Genomic DNA, 11,271 nt, shown 5'->3' with positions numbered 1-11,271 from the left:
CTATAGTTTGTTAACCTTTTAACAAACTATAGCTTTGTGCAATTTCTGCCTGAAGACATACCCAAATCTAACAACCTGTAGCTCAGGCCCAGGACCAAGGATATGCATATTCTTTGAAAGAAAATGTGAATTGAATGTAGGAGAATATAACACAATAGATCTGGTTTAGATAAAACAATGAAAAAACCAGGTTGCAGCTACCAAGATACTTGTTTTTTTTCCCTTGGCATGTGCGCTTGTGTAAGCATAAACGCACGCGTACAACAGAACATTTAATGAGCAAAATACCAGCCTTAGTAAAGTTGAAAATGTACCCTGAGGCCTTTGACGCTACAGCTACAGTACTCACCAGTTTCTCCCCAGAGGTCCATAGGTCATCCCTTTAGACTGTCCGAAGCTAGTGCCATACAGCTGTAGACTTATCATGTAGTTATCAACTTAGGAAAGTGTCATAGAACAGCACACCGCTAAGTTGGAACGCCCTAGATATGACATTAGACACAATGCCATGATAGAGTCATTTAGCCAAGACCTTGGACATATATGAATACAGTCCAATTAGATGATTAAGTTGTGGTAACTATATTTTGTTAATGCTTTTATTAATTTTTGTTTATTTTTCTTTGACACTTAGGAAGTGATTGAGCCATAAACAAGTTTCCCATACAACCATCACTTAGTGCCACAACGGCGCTCATTTGGAAAAGAAACGGAATGATGTATTTCGTGAGTGTGTGTGCGTTGTTAACATCTACCTTAGTTACTGCCTAGATCTACCAGCCTGGACAACCTGATGACTGGTCCGGAGCGGCAATTCCCAACCAGAATAACCCCTGGCCATTCTTGTGGTGGTCGGCAGCTTTCAGAAAGCCTACCAGGGTAAACCACCAGAGGGGGACTGCAACGATGATCCATAACCAGAACATAACATGGTCATTTTTATGGTGGGTTTGAATCTTGCAGAATCATTCCAAGGTTGAACCCACCAGAGGGGGACTGTCATGACTCTCTCACCTTGGTGAGGATCAAAAGAACCCATCAGCTAGGCAAATGTTTGAGGATTGGCCTGTTTTATGACTTAAATACCTTGCAGAAACTCTTCCTTTGGCTCGGCAGGATTGGAAGGCTGAAAATCTTTTGTTACACAGAGAGAACTTGCCACCAAAAAACTGGGAAAGACGACCAAAGGGAAGGTCAGATCCCTCTGAACACTGTGTGGTACATCTGAAGCACCTATCGAACGAACACTCCAGAACAAAAGAAGCCTACAACTAAGAAGGACATTGTGACCTCTGGTGGACAACCAAGAGACTTACATTGAACCACTTTCCATAGAACCATCGAGTTCAACAGAGAGATGACAAAGACATCTCTGCATAAATGTACAGTGGGGCAAAAAAGTATTTAGTCAGCCAACAATTGTGCAAGTTCTCCCACTTAAAAAGATGAGAGAGGCCGGTAATTTTCATCATAGGTACACTTCAACTATGACAGACAAAATGAGAGGAAAAAAAATCCAGAAAATCACATGGTAGGATTTTTAATTTATTTATTTGCAAATGATGTTGGAAAATAAGTATTTTGTCAATAACAAAAGTTTCTCAATACTTTGTTATCCAGTTGAGTCTATGGGGGCGCTATTTCATTATTGGATAAAAAAACGTGCCCGTTTTAAGCGCAATATTTTGTCACGAAAAGATGCTTGACTATGCATATAATTGACAGCTTTGGAAAGAAAACAGTCTGACGTTTCCAAAACTGCAAAGATATTATCTGTGAGTGCCACAGAACTCATGCTACAGGCGAAACCAAGATGAAACTTCAAACAGGAAATGAGCAGAATTTCTGAAGCTCTGTTTTCCATTGTCTCCTTATATGGCTGTGAATGCACTACGAACGAGCCTGTCCTTTCTGTCGTTTCTTCAAGATGTCTGCAGCATTGTGACGTATTTGTAGGCATATCATTGGAAGATTGGCCATAAGAGACTACATTTTCCAGGGGTCCGCCCGGTGTCCTTTGTCTAAATTGGTGCGTAATCTTCAGGTGCGGGCATTTTCTCCTGGGATTCAGTTTTTCTTTGGTAGCCAAACGTGACGCACAAAACGGAGCGATTTCTCCTAAACAAATAATCTTTCAGGAAAAACTGAACATTTGCTTTCTAACAGTCTCCTCATTGAAAACATCTGAAGTTCTTCAAAGGTAAATTATTTTATTTTAATGCTTTTCTGGTTTTTGTGAAAATGTTGCCTGCTGAATGCTAACGCTAACGCTAACGCTAAATGCTATGCTAACTAGCTACTGTTACACAAATGATTGTTTTCCTATGGTTGAGAAGCATATTTTGAAAATCTGAGATGACAGTGTTGTTAACAAAAGGCTAAGTTTGAGAGCTAGCATATTTATTTCATTTCATTTGCGATTTTGATGAATAGTTAACGTTGCGTTATGGTAATGAGCTTGAGGCTGTATTCACGATCCCGGATCCGGGATGGCTAAGTGCTAGAGGTTAAATACCTTTTGTTGGCAATGACAGAGGTCAAACATTTTCTGTAAGTCTTCAAGGTTTTCACACACTGTTGCTGGTATTTTGGCCCATTCCTCCATGCAGATCTCCTCTAGAGCAGTGATGTTTTGGGGCTGTTGCTGGGCAACACGGACTTTCAACTCCCTCCAAAGATTTTCTATGGGGTTGAGATCTGGAGACTGGCTAGGCCAATCCAGGACCTTGAAATGCTTCTTACGAAGCCACTCCTTCATTGCCCGGGCGGTGTGTTTGGGATCATTGTCATGCTGAAAGACCCAGCCACGTTTCATCTTCAATGCCCTTGCTGATGGAAGGAGGTTTTCACTCAAAATCTCACGATACATGGCCCCATTCATTATTTCCTTTACACGGATCAGTCGTCCTGGTCCCTTTGCAGAAAAACAGCCCCAAAGCATGATGTTTCCATCCCCGTGCTTCACAGTAGGTATGGTGTTCTTTGGATGCAACTCAGCATTCTTTGTCCTCCAAACACGACGAGTTGAGTTTTTACCAAAAAGTTATATTTTGGTTTCATCTGACCATATGACATTCTCCCAATCTTCTTCTGGATCATCCAAATGCTCTCTAGCAAACTTCAGACGGGCCTGGACATGTACTGGCTTAAGCAGGGGGACACGTCTGGCACTGCAGGATTTGAGTCCCTGGCGGCATAGTGTGTTACTGATGGTAGGCTTTGTTACTTTGGTCCCAGCTCTCTGCAGGTAAATTTAGAGTTTAAGTCGGGAGACAGTAACTCGTTAAAGAGCTTTTCCCGTGGTGCCCCAAATTCCTAATGAGTTAATTGTATATGATTAATTTAATTGAGTATCTATTAAATGTAGTAGGTAATTACTCTATAAATAGCAATAATCACATTAATGATAGTCGCGTCATGACAAAGAGGAAGGAAAGGAGCACGCCAAGCTCGGCTGAAAAGGCTACATGGCCTCCTCTTCGTAGTATCCAATCGCTGGAAAATAAACTTTGTATACTCAGAGCAAGGCTTCAATCGCAGAGAGATATCAGAGAATTCTGTGTCTTTATTTTTACTGAGACATGGCTAACGGACAATACACTCGACTCTGCTATTCAACCAAACGGCTTCTCCATATTCCGAATGGCTCGAACGTCCGCTTCTGGTAAGAGTCGGGGAAGGGGTATGTTTCCTCATAAATAATTCCTGATACCAAAGTTGAAAACATTGCGAGCTCCTGTTTAACTGACCTGGAGTTTCTGATGCTAAAATGCCAACTCCACTATATGCCTACGGAATTCAAAGCTGTGTACATACCACCACAAGCAAACACAAAAACGTCACTCAAGATCATTAGCCAGCAAGAATCCTCTCACTCAGAAGCAGTCTTTATTGTGGTGGGTGACTTTAATTTAGACTGTCTAAAAATTTTAAATAAATATCACCAACATGTATCATACACCACAAGAGGATCCAGCGTGCTTGACTATGTATACACAAACATTCATGATGCATACAATGCCAGCCCCTGCCCCTACTTTGGCCAATCAGATCATGTCCCTTTGTTCCTACTCCCCACCTACATGCAAGAGGGAGCCAACAACACAGAGAATAGTGCAGTGCTGGACAGAGGAGGCAGACAATGCTGCGGGATGGTTTTGAGAATACTGATTGGAATATCTTCAAAGATCCACCCACCCAGTATTCATCCATCAACATTTAGGAATATACATTGTCAGTCACACACTTCATTAGGAAATGTGTTTATGATGTTGTACCCACAATAACAATCTGGACATACCCCAACCAAAAACGTTGGATGAATGGAGATGTCTGTACAATACTGAGAGCCCGTACTACAGCGTTCAATGTCAACAGAACGAACCCTGATGGCTCGGTGGCGCGCAACATGTACAAGCAGGTACGAGCTCCGCAAATCCATTAGGGATGCAAAAGACAATACAGACTCAAACTTGAATGTTGTTCGACAACTCAGACTCACATCGCATGTGGCAGTGAGTACAGACTACAAAGGCAAATCCAGCTATGCGGTGCCCACCGAAGCCTCCCTCCCAGAGGACCTTAATACATTCTATGCTCGCTTCAAGTCAGACAATACCGAGCCATCAAGGAAGACTCCTGCTGCTCCGATGCTGACGTGAGGAAAATATGCCTACCACTCCAACAGATCCACGGAAGTTGCCATGTCCATCGCTATTCACACAGCTGTAACAAAAATAATACCTGCTGTTCTTTGACTACAATTTAGCATTCAACACTATTGTTCCCTCCAAACTCGACACCAAGCTCAGAGCCCTACTTTTGGATACCACCCTCTACAACTGGATCCTGGACTTGTTGATGGGCAGACAACAGGCAACAACACCTCCACCACACTGACTCTTAACACAGGGTCCCTCCAGGGGGGGTGTCCTCAGTCCTCTGCTGTGCTCCCTGTTCACCCACCACTGCGTGGCTTAGCACGACACCAACTCCATCACCAAGTTTGCTGACAACACCACAGTTGTAGGCCTGATAACCAACAGTCAGCCTATAGGGAGGAGGTACTGTAAGGGAACTTGCATTGTGGTGTCACGACACAGTGCAGCTGAACGTCAGCAAAACAAAGGAATTGATTGTTGACTTCGGGAAGCAAAGGAGGGGACATGCTCAGATACACATCAACGGGACTGCAGTAAAGAGAGTCACCGAGGACTTGTCATGGACCAACAATACCATCACTCTTGACAAGAGGGCGCAACTGTGTCCCTACTTTCTAAGCCGGCTGAAGAAATTCAGCATCTCACGCCGGGTCCTTTCCAAATACTATGGTGGCACCATTGAGTGTCCTCACCAGTTGTATCATGGCCTGCTACGGGAATTTCTCCATCCATGACCGCAAATCCCTCCAGCGGGTGGTGAAGACAGCCCAGTACATCACTGGGACCGTGCTCCCATCCACCCAGGGCATCTACTCGAAAAAGTGCCTGAGAAAGGTGCGCAGCATCATCAAAGACCTCACATACTCCAGCCATGAGCTGTTCTCTCCCTTACCGTCGGGCAGACGGTATCGGAGCATGAGGTCTGATATAAACTATATCTATAAGCCATCAGACTGCTGAACACATGAACTGGACTGACGACCTGCTCTGATTCTCGGCACCTTAGCACACATGCACTCCAGTGGCGGTCGGTGACGTTTAAGATGAGGTAGGACGATTTTATTTTTTATGAGCATGGCCTTATTTCTATTACAGTATATTTGATAATTGTCATTCATATTCCATTCATCCAGCTCAAAGTAACATCGATAGGTTTAGGTTTCTACATGATACTCACATTTTTCCTGTAGCTTATGCTTTCTGTACTACATTCATTCTCTGATCCTTTGATTGGGTGGACAACAAGTCAGTTCATGTTGCAAGAGCTCTGATAGGTTGGAGGATGTCCTCCAGAAGTTGGTATAATTCATGTGTGCATCTATGGAAGGGGATGAGAACCATGAGCCTCCTAGGTTTTGTTTTGAATTCAATGTACACAGAGGAGGATGGAAACTGTCTCTCCTCCAGCTACACCATGGTGCTACTCCAGAGAGTTCTGTTGAGGCTACTACTCATTGCAAAACAGTGTGTTTTAATTATTTTGTGACATGAATATAGTTAGTAATGTTTGACTATTTTTATGAAATTCACTGAGGATGGTCTTCCCCTTCCTCCTCAGGAGCCTCCACTGATGCACTCACTCATGCAAACACCCACATATCACAACTTCTGTCCTCCCTTCTCCATACACATGTCAATATTGGACTATAAATTGTGCCTTCCTGTATTACACTTACGCTAAAAAATATATTCTACCGACATTCACTTTATCTTCATATTCCTTATTGTTGTTGCATTGTCGAGAAGGATCCTGCAAGTAAGCATTTCGTTGGAAGATGTATACCATGCATATCCTGTACATACCATTAATAAAACTTGAAGTGTTTGTCCTCGGGCCTGGAGGGAAGCCAAAGTCATTCCGCTACCCAAGAATGGAAAAGCAGCCTTTACTGGTTCTAACAGCAGACCAGCCAGCTCTTAGCAAACTGTTGGAAAACAATTTGTTTGGCCAAATGTTACGTACGCCTCTAGGAAGAGGGAACGCAACACCCTGCTACAACTCAACTCCCCGTGGAGTGAAAGAGATATGGGACTGTAGGTGCGAGTAAGGATGACAAAAGGTAGGGAATTTATTCCGCCACACTGTAATTTTTGGGGAAAGGGGCTGGACGGAACCAAAGCAAAGAAATTCAATATCAAAGCCCCCTCTCCTACCTTACCTGCCTACCCACTACTTACCTAACTAGCACCACCTGGTGCACTAACCAAAACTCATCTGCCTCATCTCCTAACAACTACCAACACTGGTTATCACTCTCTTCTTTCAGCAATCATCTCCCTTCTGGGCAACAGAACACTGGTTTATATTGCTTCAGAAGGAGTCTGTAATTGAAGACAGCTGTTTCTGACGAGAGGGCGGGGTCAGCTCAAATTTGCCATGGAGTCGACCAATCAGCTGCTTGGGGGATTCCAGGAAGCCATTTTCCTGAAACGCACACATACAAATACACAAACCACAACACAGAAACTGGGGAACGTAACACCAAATACAATTATATTTCTCTGTAAACAAATGAACAGATTTTCAGTATGCTTATAGAGAAGGCCACTCAACATGTACTGCACTGACACAAATGACTGATGATTGGTTGAAAGACATTGATAATTAGAAGAATGTGGGAGCTGTACTGTTAGATTTCAGTGCTGCCTTTGAAATTATTGACCATAACCTGTTGTTCAAAAAGTTTTGCGTTATGGCTTTTCAACCTCTGCTATATAGTGGATTTAGAGCTATCTAATAGAACATAGTTTTTTATTTTATGGAAGCTTCTTTGATGTTAAACACGTAAAGTGTGGTGTATTGCAGGGCAGCTCTCTTCACCTCTACTCTTTTGTTTTTAGCAATGATCTGCCACTGGAATTCAACAAAGCCTGTGTGCCCATGTATGATGATGATTCAACCCTATACGTGTCAGCAACCACAGCTAGTGAAATCACTGCAACCCTAAACAAAGAGTTCCTGTCAATTTTAAAATGGGTGGACAGTAATAAACTGGTCCTAAACATCTCTAAAACTAACAGCATTGTATTTTGCACAAATCATTCCCTAAGTTCTAGACCTCAGCTGAATCTGGCAATGAATGGTGTGGCTGTTGAACAAGTTAAGGAGACTAAATTACTTGGTGTTACCTTCGATTGTAAACTGTCATGGTTGAAAAAATATTGATTCAGTGTTTGTAAAGATGGGTAGAGGTCTGTCTGTGATAAAGAGATGGTCTGCTTTTTGATACCACACTCCACAAAGCAAATCCTGCAGGCTCTAGTTTTATCTTATCTTAATTATTGTCCAGTCTTATGGTCAAGTGCTGCAAAGAAGGACCTAGTTTAGCTGCAGCTGGCCCAGAACAGAGTGGCATGTTTTGCTCTTCATTGTAATCAGAGGGCTAATAGTTTCCCTTGGCTAAGAGTTGTCTTTATAAAAAACAATGTGTTAGAAATTCCAAATGGTTTGCATAGTCAACTTACACACAGCACTGACACACACACACACACACTTACCTCACCAGACATGCCACCAGGGGTCTTTTCAAAGGTCCAGAACAAATTCAAGAAAACATACAGTATTATATGGGGCGGCAGAGTAGCCTAGTGGTTAGAGCATTGGACTAGTAACCGAAAGTTCAAATCCCCGAGCTGACAAAGTAAAAATGTATCGTTCTGCCCCTGAACAAGGCAGTTAACCCACTGTTCCTAGGCCGTCACTGAAAGTAAGAATTTGTTCTTAACTGACCTGCCTAGTAAAATAAAGCCATGATTGCATGGAACTCCCTTCCATTTCATATAGTGCAAGTGAACAGCACCACCTCCACTTTGACCTTCTTTTTGTGTGCATGTACTGACAAGTATGTGTACCTGATATATGCAAATGCAAGCACACTACATGTTAATGTTTTTAAATTGTCAAGAATTTTGTCTGTAAATGTTTTTTTCATTATGTGTCAGACACCAGTAAGACTATCTTTCGCCATTGCTTCGGAGGGTGTGCATGGATGTGTCTGGGTGGTACATGTAAGGTCAGCCAGGTCACACATCTGAGGACATTAGAGAGTGCGTCACACTCTCTTCCCATTTTACTCACACTTCCGCTGACACTGCACACAGCTATTCTATTCCAGTTAGTCAGATTCCACCACACGCACTCCCGACACAGTTACACGCACTCCTAACACAGTGAGCAATCCTTTCTCACACATCTGACACAGACTGGAAACAGGCAGATACAGTGGTCAGGCCCAGTATGTCTGACCTAATGGGAAGTAGTGTGTTTATGTTATCCTTTCTCTTCAATAAGAGGCAAAAGGCCAACTGTCTAGACACGGCCCATTAGATGTGTTACAGTAAATGTCCATTCTCATAAATGATATTTAGGCCTACCAGTAAGTGTAGTTTCTTTTGAGTCTGGAATTTATTTAAAAGTGCTTTTTTTTTGGAAAGATGTGTCTTTTGTGCTTTTAACAAAGACTCTGTGGGCTTCATGATGACAAAGCTAAAAACCAGCTGGAAACTTTTCCTTATTTCCTGCAAACCTAAAAAAAAAACACTTCAAAACAATTTGACATAGTCGTGACATCATGGAGTGTGAGCTGCTCAGGGTTTCTCTTTCATCTTTCATGGGGGACCACCACGGTCGACTGGCTGGCAGTTTCTACCCCCTGAACCAGCACGGCACGGTCGGTAAAGTACATACAGTGCCTTCGGAAAGTGTTCACACCCCTTGACTTGTTCCGCATTTTGTTGTGCTACAGCCTGAATTTACATGTCGTTTTTTTTTGTCACTGGCCTACAAACAACACCCCATAATGTCAATGTGGAATTATGTTTTTCAAAATGTTTACAAATTAATAAAAAACGAAAAGCTGAAATGCCTTGAGTCAATAAGTATTTAACCCCTTTGTCACGGCAAGCCTAAATAAGTTAAGGAGTAAATATCTTCTTAACAAGTCACATAACAAGTTGCATGGACTAACTCTGTGGGCAATAACATGATTTTTGAATGACTACCTTATCTCTGTGCCACAGTGGCGGATTTAGGTATAGGCGACATGGGCAGCTGCCCAAGGCGGACAGCCGGGGGCGGCACGGGGAACCCGCACAATTTTGGGGGGGAATGGTCACATTTGCGCGATCGGTTTTCTATCGCTCATTTGCACGTCACAGCAATGATATTATGTCACTGTGTGGGACTGTGGGTCAATTAACCTTGTCGGAGTGGGCTCACTGATTCTAGTTTGTGAGCTAGGCAGGCCACTGCCTGGGAAGTTCTCCCACTCAAAAATACGAGATGGGGAGGGGGGCGGGGGTAGGTAGAGTTCTAGGCAGAGTTCCTCTGTCCAGTGTCTGTGTTATTTTGCCCATCTTAATCTTTTCTTTTTATTGGCCAGTCTGAGACATGGCTTTTTCTTTGCAACTCTGCCTAAAAGGCACTCTGCCTAAAAGGATCAATATGATGTTATTTTAATTGAAAACATTTTTTGCTTTTCTTTCAAAAAAACAAGGACATTTCTAAGTGAGGTAGTGTATATAGACACACACTATCTTCATTGAGAAAGCTAAATCAAACAAATGTTTAAGCTCTGTCTCTGACTCTGCTGGTGATCCTTGCACTGAAGTGTATAAATTCTTCTTCAACCCTGCTTAAGCAAGTTCTGTCGGACTCCGGCATCATAACTGAGAAGAATGGTAATGCTTTTAATCATCATTTTATCACAGCAGGCTTTTATTTGAGCGAAAGTGTGGTTTAATTGGCCCTGTTCAGTCAAATGAGTGCTCTTCCCTCTAATAGCCTCTACCTGACTCAACAGTTTACCTGTCAACTTCTAGTGAATCTTTGAACAATTTACTATCTGTCATGTGCTAGATGCCTTGATTGATGTAAAAAACAAATCTACTGGGGCTGATCTGCTCGATCCATTATGGCTGCAGCCCTGCACAAAGGTTCGTGACCTTAACCAACATGCAGTTCAAGAAATGGAGTTAACAAAATATTTACTAAATAAACTAAAGTAAAAAAATAAAATAAAGAGCACCACAATAAAATTACAATAACGAGGATTTATACAGGTGGTACCGGTACTCTGGTCACACTTTCTTTAAGCAATGGCTTTTCTCTGGCCACTCTTCCGTAAAGCCCAGCTCTGTGGAGTGTACGGCTTAAGTGGTCCTATGGACAAATAATCCAATCTCCTCTGTGGAGCTTTGCAGCTCCTTCAGGTTTATCTTTGGTCTCTTCGTTGCCTCTCTGATTAATACCCCCCTAGCCTTGTCCATGAGTTTTGTTGGGCGGCCCTCTCTTGGCAGTTTCGTTGTGGTGCCATATTCTTTAATGTTTTTATTATAATGGATTTAACGGTGCTCCGTGGGATGTTCAAAGTTTATGATATTTTTTTATAACCCAACCCTGATCGGTACTTCTCCACAACTTTGTCCCTGACTTCTTTGGAGAGCTCCTTGGTCTTCATGGTGTTGCCTGGTGGTTACCCCTTGCTTAGTGTTGTTGCAGACTCTGGGGCCTTTCAGAACAGGTGAAGATATACTGAGATCATGTGACACTAAAAGTCCACCTGTGTGCAATCTATTTAACTAATTATGTGACTTGAAGGTAATTGGTTGC

This window comes from Oncorhynchus clarkii, chromosome 4 (genome assembly GCF_045791955.1).
Source record: "Oncorhynchus clarkii lewisi isolate Uvic-CL-2024 chromosome 4, UVic_Ocla_1.0, whole genome shotgun sequence".
NCBI lineage: Eukaryota > Metazoa > Chordata > Actinopteri > Salmoniformes > Salmonidae > Oncorhynchus > Oncorhynchus clarkii.
Note: the sequence above shows the minus strand (reverse complement) of the source record.